Below are 11,527 nucleotides of genomic sequence, written 5' to 3'. Positions count from 1 at the left end.
ATTGTACTCAGTATAAACCCTATAAGACATAAAATTAAATGAGGTTTTAACCTTTAAAAAAGATCTCCATTTCATTATTAAAATACAGCTTCCTACAGAAAAACTCATTTTTAATGAAACTAACACTTAGATGTTTTCACATGTCTCTAATCTCTGTATATTTGATTATTACTAGTCACAGTTGGTTACTTTCTGAGATCCTTGGCACTTGAGCATGGGTATAAAGTCATCAGATTTCAATGGTAATGTTTTTCACATCTCCTAATTAACATGAAACAAATGTTTATGCTTCTTCCTAAAATATAACTCATTTTTTGCTTGTTGATTTTTCTTTACGTGTATTTCATACAGAACATCCCAAACAATCTACCCACATCCCAAGTGAAACCCTCCCATGTCTCCCCACCCCCAACCCCACTGCTGCTGAAGCCCATATACTCTGTCATCCCTGTTACTGTCCACTGTGTTGTCAGTGCCCCCAGCCATTCCCCAGTGCTCATCCATCTGCTGAGTCTAGTCAGCCTATCTAGAGTTTCTTGTTTTAGGAAGATCAGTTCTTCCTCATCTAGCAGCAAGCTGTTGCCAATATTCCTTTAGATAAAATTGGGGTTGGCTGTTCATTTTCCCAGTTCTATGCTGGGTTACTGTCTGGGAGTCTCTGGGGCCACCCAGGCCAACAGCTCAAAGGAAGGTATCTCCTGTCTGGCATTGTTTCTTGTTATGTAGCCTTTAGTTCTATACACGTGGACTCTTAAAGAATTATATTGATCCCTTTAATCTTTGGTTATACTTTCCTTTTGGGTGTTTAAAACCATGCAGTTGGCCCAGATAAGTCAATCTATTTATACTCTTAAGGCCGTTTGAGGATCTATTCCTCAGGGGTCACATGGGCTTAGGAGGCGCCCCTGGCTCCTTTCCTTTACCGGTTCCATCTATGTGAAGATAAGTCAAAGGTACTGCTCGACTATGGCTAGCTTCAGTTGGAAGTGTATAGGAAATGTTTCCTCTGTGTTGACCCTCCTCTTTGTAGACTGGACACTGATTCAAGTCCACCTGGTGGGGTCTCCATGGCCTCCTTGATCAAGAGGACTGGCGATTCACCAGTTATAGGACATTTTGAGAGATCCTCCATAGTCCCCTGAAACAGTCCACCTTGGAGGGCAAGGAGCAAAAACTGTCCTTTATGTCCCTCTGACCAAATTAGTATAGGCCTCAAAGTATGGTTGATAAACATCCAAGAAAGTTAGTTCCACCAGTCTGGTACTTTTAATTACCATGTGCTATGTGGATAAAGCTTGGGAAAAAAACAAATGTTCTCAGGTAAACCTTGATTAGACATATATTATGTTCCCTGAAGTATGTATAATTTGTCAGTAGGTTGTTGGACTAATATGGTTCCCTCTGTTTGTTTTTTTTTTAAACTAGCTAGGCATTATTTATCCCTCGCATTGTCTAACTAACCCTTCCACCATGGCTTCCCCATTTAAGTGCTCCCATTTTTCCCATTTCTCCCTTAATAATACCTTTCTTCTATGGTCCTACCTCTCTTGGTCTCCTTCTTTCCCTTTATCACAAAGGTTCCTTGTTTAACCCTCCCTCCACCCCCCTCCTTAAAATACCCCCATTTTTATCCATATCTCCCCTATTAACACCTGTTTCCTACTGTTCTTATTTTTCAGATTCTTTCTTTTCCTTTACCTCCCTGGTTCCTTTCCATTATCCTGGTTCCTATAGTTAATGTCTGGATACATACTCACAAGGGTTTTGTGCTAGGATCCACATATGAGGGAGAACATATGTCATCTGTTTTTCTGAGTCTGTGTTACTTCACTTAGTATAACAGTTTCTAGTTCCATTTACCTGCAGTGTTCATGATTTCATCTTTGTTTACTGCTGAGTAAAACTCCATTGTATATATGAACCACATTTTCATTATCCACTTATCAGTTGAGGGACACTTAAGTTGCTTCCATCTCTTAGCTATTGTGAAAAGAGCAGCAACAAACATGAATGTACAAGTGTCTGCAATAGGATGAGTTCTTAGGGTATATGCCAAGGAGTGGTATAACTGGGTCAAATGGTAGGTTCATTTGTACATTTTAAAGAGTTCTCCACACTGCTTTCCATAGGGGCTGAACAAGTTTGCAGCCCCACCAGCAGTGGATGAGCGTTCCCCTTTCCCCACATCCTCTCCAACATTTGGTATCATTTGTTCTCTTGCTCTTAGCCAGTCTGACTGGGGTAAGATGAAATACTAAAGTGGTTTTAATTTGCATTTCCCTAATTATTAGTGATGTTGAATACCTTTTAAGATGCTTTTTAGCCATCTTTAATTCTTCTTTTGAGAACTGTCTATTCAGCTCCATAGCCCATCTTTTAATTGGGTTATTTCCTTTCTTGATTTTTTGTTTTTTTTTTAGTTCATTATATATTCTTAATGTTAAACCTCTGTCAGATGTGTTGCTGGTCAAGATTTTCTCCCACTCCGTGGGTTTTCTCTTCATTTCCTTAGTTGCTTCTTTTGATGTACAGAAGCTTTTTAGTTTAATGAGCTCCCATTTGTTGATTCTTGACCTTGTTTCCTGAGCAATTGATGTCTGGTTTCAAAAATCCTTTCCTACACCTATTCTTTTTTAAAAATGTCTTTGTCACCTCTGAAGTTTACAATTTTAGAAATTTTTTTGAGTAATTATGTCAAACCCCTCCTATACAAATTCATCCATTGTCATTCTCTGGCTCTCTCTCAACTTCTCTCTTCTCTCCTCCGAGTCCTGCTGCATTTAGATTGGTGCTGGGCCTTACCTGTGCTACTTATTAGATATGTTTCTTCTAGGCTCTATTTCCTTAGTTGTAAAATGGAAATGTTGATACTACTTTTTTTTTTTTCTATAGAAACAATTGTTTATTAAGCCAGGCATGGTGGAACATGCCTTTAATCTCAGCACACAGGAGGCAGAGGCAGGTAAATCTCTGGGAAATTGAGGCCTATATAGCGAGTTCCAGGCCAGCTGTTCCTACAGGGAGGACCTGTCTCAAAAAGACAGAACAAGACAAAAACAAAACAAAACAAAAATTAATTATTTATTAAAAGGATAAAGATATGGAGAAAAATTATGGCTCATCTTTATCTTGGAGTTTATTTATCACACTTAATTGTTTGAGTATGTGAGGACCTTTTAGTTTTCTTTTTCACCAATAACCCAGTTAAGTAATTTTTCTTATAAACATATCCTCTAACCAGAAGGCTGTCAAGAGTCAAGTCCACACTGCAGAATGGATTCTATAGTCACAAATGCTACTGGAGCTTAGAGACCTTGCCTCACAATGTTAAGCCCATTTGATTTTTTTGTTTTAATGTATTTTTTTTTTATAAATGCTTGGATGGTCATAGAAGTTAGATCTTTTCTTGTATTCCTGTATTTTGCTGACATTTGACTCCTTCCAGCAACATAACCTAAGCATTACATAAGTCACTGTGCTATACAAGCTTGGATATGCATCCTTCTTGATCTACTCCCCTGTTTTCTTGAGTGATTTTGCTTTCCCACGTTCTTGGAGTGGGACTTGTTCTGTTTCATTGCCATCTGGATTATATATATATATTTTTTGCTCCAAAGTTGTTCTGTCTGTACTCTGTCATTGTGTGATAACATGTAAATTTTGTATATTTTTAATGTTTTTTAAGGATCACTGTATGTTTATCTTAACTACAAAATACTCAAGTAATACAGAAGGTTATAAAAGAAGACTATAATAAATTACCACCAATTTCATATATTCATTGTTAACATTTGAAAAGGATTATTATATGTTTCACAGCTGGATTAAAAAACGGACAGAAATCATTTAGTATAGAGGTATCACTAGTTTTGCTGTTTTTTAAAAAAGTAAAGGTTTTAATTGATTCTTTGAGAATTTCACAGAATGTATTTTGATCATATCAGACCCCTTCTGCCATCTCCTCTCAGATCCACCCCCACCTCCTCTCATTTCATAATCACCTTTTTTTAAAAAGGCATATCAAATCTACCTATCAAACCCAGTTTGCATTTTCCAAATGCTCTTGAGTGTGGGCCTATCCCCTGAAGCCTGCTCAACCTACCTGGCATCATACTCTTAAAGAAAAATGAGTCTCCCTCTCCCAACAGTTATCAGTTACCAATAATTCTTCGCAAGGGCTGGGCTTCTTGCCCACCTCCCCATCCATGCTGGCTTTTTGTCTGACTTGGGCTTGTGCAGGTCTTGTGTATATTGGCACAGCGCTGTGGGTTCATGTGTGTAATTGCTCTGTTGTATCTGATAAATATTATTTCCTTGTATTCATCCACCACCTCTGGCTCTTACAGTCTTTCTGTCCCCTCCTCTGTGATGATTCCTGAACCTTGGGAAGAGAGGGTGTGATATAGGTGTCCTATTTTGTCTGAGCACTCTAAAGTGTCTTATTTTCTGCACATGGTCCAGTTGTGGGTTGAGACATACATTAATCTAAAGATTCAAAGCTAGCATCAACATATATCCACAAAACGGGACATTTGTTTTTCTGGATATGGGTTGTCTCACTCAGGATGATTGTTTCCAGTTCCATACATTCTTCCTAACAGCTGAATAATATTCCAGTGCATAAATTTACAGTGTTTTCATTATCTATTCATCATTTGATAGACATCTAGATTGTTTCCATTTGTTGGCTATTGTGGATAGAGCAGCAATGACCATGATGAGCAGGTGTCTCTGTGGTAAGATATAGAGCACTTTAGGTATATGTCCAAAAGTGGCATTCTCACCAGCATTTGTCATTGCTTGATTTTTGGATCTTAGCTGCTTGACTGGGGTAAGATGAGATTTTAAGAGTTTTAATTTGCATTACTCTGTCTGATAGGTGAAGATATTGAACATTAAAAAAATTCTCACCCATTTTTATATCATCTTTATAAAACTCTGTGTTTGGTTCCTTGCCCCAATTTTTAATTGGCTTATTTTTTATGTTTACTTTCTTTTTTGACACGGTCTTCCTGTCCAGCTCCAGTTGGCCTGGAACTCACAGAGATCCACTTGCCTCTGCCTCCTGAGTACTGGGACTAAAGGTGTGCACCACCATGTCTAGCTAGATGTTTAATTTTTTTTTGAGTTCTTTATATATTCCAGATACTAACCTTCTGTCAGATGTGTTTAGGTGATAAAGATTTTTTCCTTATTCTGTAGGCTGTCTCTTTATTTGGATCATAGTGTCTTGCTCTACAGAAACTTTAGTTTCATGAGATTCCATTTTTCAGTTGTTGGTATTAATACCTGTGCTATTGAGGTCCTGCTCAGAAAGTCCCTTCCTGCACTATAAGTTCCAGTATATTCCCTGCTTTCTTTATCAGATTCAGGCTACCAGGTCTTAAGTCGAGGTTCTTGATTCATTTGGAGTTGCATTTTGTCTAGGGTGAGAGATGAGTAGCTAGCTGTATTCTTCATGTAGCTATCCAGTTTGACCAGCACCAGTGTTTGAAGATGCTGTCTCTTATCCAATGTGTATATATTTAAATTTTTTTTTTTGGTCTTTTTTGAGACAGGGTCTTCTTGTAGCCCCAGCTGTCCTGGAACTCACTATGTAGACCAGGCTGGCCTTGAACTCACAGAGATCCGCCTGCCTCTGCCTCCCAAGTGCTGGGATTAAAGGCATGTGCCACCACGTCCAGCTAGCCAATGTGTATTTTTGACTTGTGAAGTATCAGGTGACTATATGTTTGTGAACTTTAATCTGGATTCTCCATTCTATTCCATTGATCAATGTACCTGGTTTCTTTCTTTTTTTTTTTTTTTAACATTTTATTGTTTTTATTTTATGTCTATGAGTGTATTGCCAGCATGTATGTGAGTGCACCTGTGTACCCATGTCGTGCAATGCCCCGGAGGTCAGAAGAGGGCTTCGGATTGCCCTGGAACTGGAGTTAAGGATGGTTCGTAGCTGCCATGTGGCTGCTGGGAATCGAACCCGGGTCCTCTGCAAGAGCAGTCAGTGTTCTTAACCACTGAGCCATCTCTCCAGCCCCAATGTTTTTATGCCAGTACCATGCTGTGCTTATGACTATAGCTCTGTACTATAATTTGAAAACTGGGATAGTGATGCCTCCAGCTCTTCTTTTATTGTTTGTGATTCTTTTGGCTGGTGTGTGTGTGTGTGTGTGTGTGTGTGTGTGTGTGTGTGTGTGTCCATATGACATTTGAGATTATTTTTTTTTAAATTTCTGTGAAGAATTGTATTGGAATTTTAATGGGAGTTAGTGTTAAATCTGTAGATTGCTTTGGTAAGATGGCCATTTTTGAAATATTGATCCTACCAGTCCATGAGTATGAGAGGGCTTTCCATGTTTTTGAGGCTATAGTGAATGGGATCATTATCTTGGTTTCTTTCTCAGTAGGTTTGTTGTTGGTGTAGCCTACTGATTTTTGTGTGTTAATTTTGTATCCTGCTACTTTGCTGAATGTCTTTACAGGCTCTAGAAGTTTTCAAGTAGTGTTTTTAATACAAGAGGAATATCTGTAAATCAGTATGCTTTGACTTCTTTCTAATTTGTATTCACTTTATCTCCTTTGTCTTATTGCTCTAGCTAAGATGTCAAGCATGCTTTTAAACAGGAATGAGAGAGTGGACATCCTTGTCTCATTCCTGATTTTAGTGGAAATGCTTTGAGTTTTTCTGTTTAGCATGATGTTGGCTGTGGTTGTATATTGCCTTTATTGTGCTGATCTATGTCCTCTATATTCCTAGATTCACTGTGAGTTCTATCATGAGGGGATGTTCGATTTTTTTTTCAAAGATCTGCATCTAATGAGATGATCATGTGATTTCTGTTCCTGAAGCTATTTATTTGGTGGATTACATTTATTGATTTAAGTATATTTTTTATATTCTGGTTTTAGATAGATAGATAGATAGATAGATAGATAAATAGATAGATGATAGATAGATAGATAGATAGATAGATAGATAGATAGATAGATAGATATTTTTTTTTTCTGTGCGCTTGAATTCTGTTTGCAAATATTTCATTGAGAATTTTTGCATCTATGTTCATCTGGGAGATTGGCCTATAATTTTCTTTTCGTTGTTGGGTCTTTGTCTGGTTTTGTTACAAGAGTAATATTAGCTTTGCATAAATAATTTGGAAGTGTTTTTTCCTTTTATATTTCATGGAATAATTTGAGGAGTATTGGTGTTAGTTCTTTGAAAATCTGTTAGAATTCTGCATTGAATCCATCTGGCTCTGGTCTCTTTTTAGTTTGGAGATTTTACAAAATTTATTATTATTTTTTAATTTTATGTGTATGTGTGTATTGCCTGCATGTAGATAAGTGCACCCGTGTCATACAATGCCCACAGAGGACAGAAGAAGCTGTCAGGTCCCCTGGAACTGGAGTTACCAACAGTTGCTAGCTGCCATGTGGGTGCTAGGATTTGAGCCTGGGTCTTCTGCAAGAACAACCACTGTTCTTAACTGCTGAGCCATCTCTCCAGCCCCAAGTTTGGACATTTTTAATTACTGCTTCTATTTCATTGGTTGTTATGAATGTATTTCAATTGTTTATTTTGTCTTGATCTAACTTTGGTAGGCTGTATAGATCTAGAAATTTATTCATTTCTTTTAAAATTTCCAATTTATTTCAATATAGATTTTAAAGTATGTCCTGATTTTCTTCATTTCCTTAGGATCTTTTGTAATGTTTCCCTTTTCATTTCTGTTTTTTATTAATTTTGGTCCTCTCATTCTTTTGATTAGACTGGCTAGACGTTTGTCAATCTTGTTAATCTTTTCAAAGAACTCTTCATTGATTCTTTGTTTTGTTTTTTTTAATTTACATTTTATTAATTTTATGTTTATTTTATTTATTTTAGTCCTGATTTTGTTTATCTCTTCCTGTCTACCCTTTATAGTTATTATTTGTGCTTGGTTTTCTAAGGCCTTCATTATGATGCATTATGCAGTTAGTAATATGAGATGTCTCTAATTTTCTAGTATAGACGTTGAGTGTTGTGTACTTTTCCCTTAGGACTGCCTTCATTGTGTCCTGTAGCTTTTGGTATGTTTTCATATTCATTCTTGTCTACATATTTTTACATTTCCTTTTTGATTTCTCCCTTGACCTCATTTTAATTTAAAAGTGTGTTCATTTTCCATGAGTTTGTGTACTTTCTGTAGCTTCTATTGCTGTTAATATCCAGCTTTATTCCTTTTTGGTTGGATAGAATGTAGGATGTTATTTCAATTTTCTTATATTGTTGAGACTTGCTTTGTGTCCTAGTATGTGGTCAGTGTTGGAGAAAATTATGTGGTCTACTGAGAAGAATGTATATTCTTTAGGATTTGGGAATGTTCTGTAAATGTTTGTAAGGTCTATTTGAATTATGATGTCATTTAACCCCCAAGTTTCTTTGATTCTTTTTCCTGAAAAACTGTCTGTTGATGAGAGTAGGGCATATAAGTCACCCACTATCACTGTGTTGTGATTAATATGTGGTTTTAGATTTAATAGTATTTTTTAATGAAATTTGATTCCCCTGTTTGTGGTGCATATACGTTTCTGAATGTAATATCTTCTTGGTGGACATTTCTTATATTGAGTATGAAGTGTCCCTCCTTAGCTCTTTTGATTATTTTTTGTCTGGTCTTTTTTATAGATATTAGAAAAGATTGGTTCTGTTTGCTTGGAATACCTTCCTTCCTTTGACTGTAAGGTGGTGTCAGTGGGTAATGGTGTGATGTGTTTCTTGGAGGCAGCAAAAGATGGATCCTGTTTTCTAATCCAGTCTGTTAGTTTATGTCCTTTTAGTGGGGGATTGAGATTGCTAATATCTAGAATTATTATTGAAAGAGGTAAGTTTTTTTTTTTTTTTTTTGGCTTTTGGCTTTTGGCTTTTGGCTTTTTGAGACAGGGTCTCCCTGTAGCCTCAGCTGTCCTGGAATTATGTGGACCAGGCTGGTCTTGAACTCAGAGATATCTGCTTGCCTCTGCCTCCCAAGTGCTGGGATTAAAGGCGTGTGCCACCACACCTGGCAATAGATGTGTTTTTAAAATATTTTACTTATTTATTTTTATGTGTTATGAGTGAATTGCTTATATGTATGTTAGTGCACCCGTGTCATGTAGTGCCCAAGGAGGTCAGAAGAGGATGTTGGATCCCCTGGAACTGGAGTTACAGACAGTTGTTAGCTGCAATGTGGATGCTGAATTTGAACCTGGGTCCTCTGAAAGAGCAGCCAGTGCTCTTAACCACTGAGACACCTCTCCAGTCCCTGAAAGATGTTTCGTCATTTTGTTGTGTTTCCTCAGATCTTTTTTGGTTACATGGCCTATCGTGGTTTATTTGCTCCCTGTGGCCTCTTGGGTGCTTTTATTCTTCTGTTCACATTGAAGTATTCCTTCTAATGTCTTCTCTAGAGCTGACTTAGTTGTAGTTTTAAATTTCTTTAATTTGTTTTTGTCATGGAGAAGAAATTCTTTATCTCCTTCAAGTTTAATAGATAGTTTTGCTGGGTATAATACTCTGCATTGGCAGTGGTGGTCTGTCAGGACTTGCAACACATCTTTTCTAGACTCTTCTGGCTTTCAAGGTTTCTAAGTCAAATAATCAGGTGTTACTCTAATTGGTCTGTCTTTGTGAGTAACTTGACCTTCCCTCTTGCAGCTTTCAACACCGTCTTTGTTCTGTGTTTTTAATGTTTTAACTATAATATGCTGTGGACAATTTCTTTTCTGCTAATGTCTATTTGGTGTTCTGTAGGTAATCTCTTGTACCTAGATGGGCATCTGTTTCTCTAGGTTTGGGAAATTTTCTTCTTTGATTTTGCTGAAGTTATTTTTTATCCCTTCACTATGGTATTATTCTGTGCCCACAATTTGAAGGTTAGATTGATGATGTCCCCAATCTTTTCATGGAGTCACAAAACTCTCCCATGTTCTTTTTATATTTCTTTAGGAATTTCTCATTGACCTGTCTCAAATGATCTGATTCCTCTATTTTGTCTTCAATCCCTGATTCTCTATTTTAAACATGATACATTCTGTTAGTAGGGGTTTCCTCTGAGGTTTTAAATTGGATTATTGAGTTTTTTATTTCCAACATCTTTTCAGTTTTGCTTTTCTTCAGAAATTCGAGCTCTGTATCACTTGGATTGACTTCTTCATTTCATCCCTCTCTTTCTTTGTTGTTTTTAAGTTGTTTTACCATGGCTATTATTCTTTTTTATTATTTGTCTGGAACTTCTTTGAGGTCATTTTCATAAGGGACCATTTCCATAGGATTTGTACTTTTTGGAGGAGACATGATATTTTGTTTTTGTATCTACATTGTAATTTGGGCATCTGGAGTTAGTTTGTTGTTTGAATTTTTCTTTCTTTCTTTGTTCATGTCACTTTCAGCAGAGATGTTTATAATGTTCAGGTCTAGTCCATATAGGATTGAGATGTATATTTTCTCTGTCTGGTACTTAAGGTTACAGCCTCTATCCTTGGTCATCTACTTGACAGCTACAGTCTGCTGCCTGTAGTGGCTTGGTCAGAGAGCTTGGAACAAGTTTCTTCTGGGAATGTGAACTGATCCTGGGTCTCAAGACTGGATGGAACAACTGGAGGGTCCCTGTCAGCTAACTGGCAGAGCTCTGGTGAGTCCTGAAGGGAGGGAGGGACCTGGGTCTCCTCATAGTTGGAAGAGTACTGGTAGCAATTGACTGGGATCTGGTGAATCATCAAGGGAGGAACAGAGGCCTGGAGGAGGTGGAGGTCCCTACAAGCTGCGGCTGAATGTTACTTTCTTATAATATTCTTGCGAAGATTAAATAAGATTGTGTATATAGACTAGTTACAAACCTAAAGCATATAGTAAAAGTATCCTTATTTTTAAAAAGTCTTCTTATTACTAGTAGTAAGTTTTGGAGACTATGAAGATCTAAAGACTATTGAGTTAAGGTGCATCTCATATATTCTATGTGACCCTCATTTTTCTTGTTAAAATTACTTTTGTACTTTCCTTTTCTGGTACATTTAATATATGTCATACATATGAATACAGTATGTTTATGTTGAAGCTTTAAAGATCTAATAGTTGCTGGCTTTGTCCTAGATTATTTAGTAGGGTAAATTGGGCAGGGAGCAGAAAGAGGTTGCTCAGTATGTAGTCTGGAACATTTTTCTAGACCAAAGGATATGTTATTGAAGATGACATTAGTATTTTTTATTTCATTAATCCATCATTTCCATTGATTGCATCATGAAAGGACTCTTTTCCCCTCAGTTTCTGAAGATAATTCTGTAATTTAAAATGAGTTTTTAGAGGTAGTAAAAGCAGCAATGGTATAATAATCCTCTAATTCAGGCATTAATTTGTGTGTGTTATCTCCCATGGTCTGATTTGTTTTGTATATGGGAAAGGGAGATGGACTCATTTTCATGTGTGAGTCGTTCTATGTTAGCGTATCTTTGATCTTGATGTTCAAGGTTTACTTCCTGTCCATTGTTCACTCCAGCAGTTTCTCCTGAATTC

At 37.0% G+C, this 11,527-nt stretch overlaps 1 protein-coding gene across 2 annotated transcripts in view; it reads left to right on the top strand.

Annotated features, from left to right (window-relative positions):
• Zbtb20 (zinc finger and BTB domain containing 20) overlaps window positions 1-11,527 on the top strand; it is an 843,460-nt gene that overhangs the window by 23,338 nt on the left and 808,595 nt on the right. The window contains exon 1 of one of the 2 annotated variants that reach the window (XM_029568249.1): window positions 10,600-10,649. The exons of the other annotated variant lie outside the window; for it this stretch is intronic. The gene's annotated coding sequence lies outside the window, so the exon portion shown is untranslated. Of the gene's footprint in view, window positions 1-10,599; window positions 10,650-11,527 lie in introns of those variants that run through there. 2 annotated transcript variants of the gene reach the window in all.

Source organism: Nannospalax galili, unplaced genomic scaffold (genome assembly GCF_000622305.1).
Source record: "Nannospalax galili isolate Female #2095 unplaced genomic scaffold, S.galili_v1.0 scaffold18, whole genome shotgun sequence".
Classification (NCBI taxonomy): domain Eukaryota; kingdom Metazoa; phylum Chordata; class Mammalia; order Rodentia; family Spalacidae; genus Nannospalax; species Nannospalax galili.
This window is presented reverse-complemented; position numbering and strand designations above follow the sequence as displayed.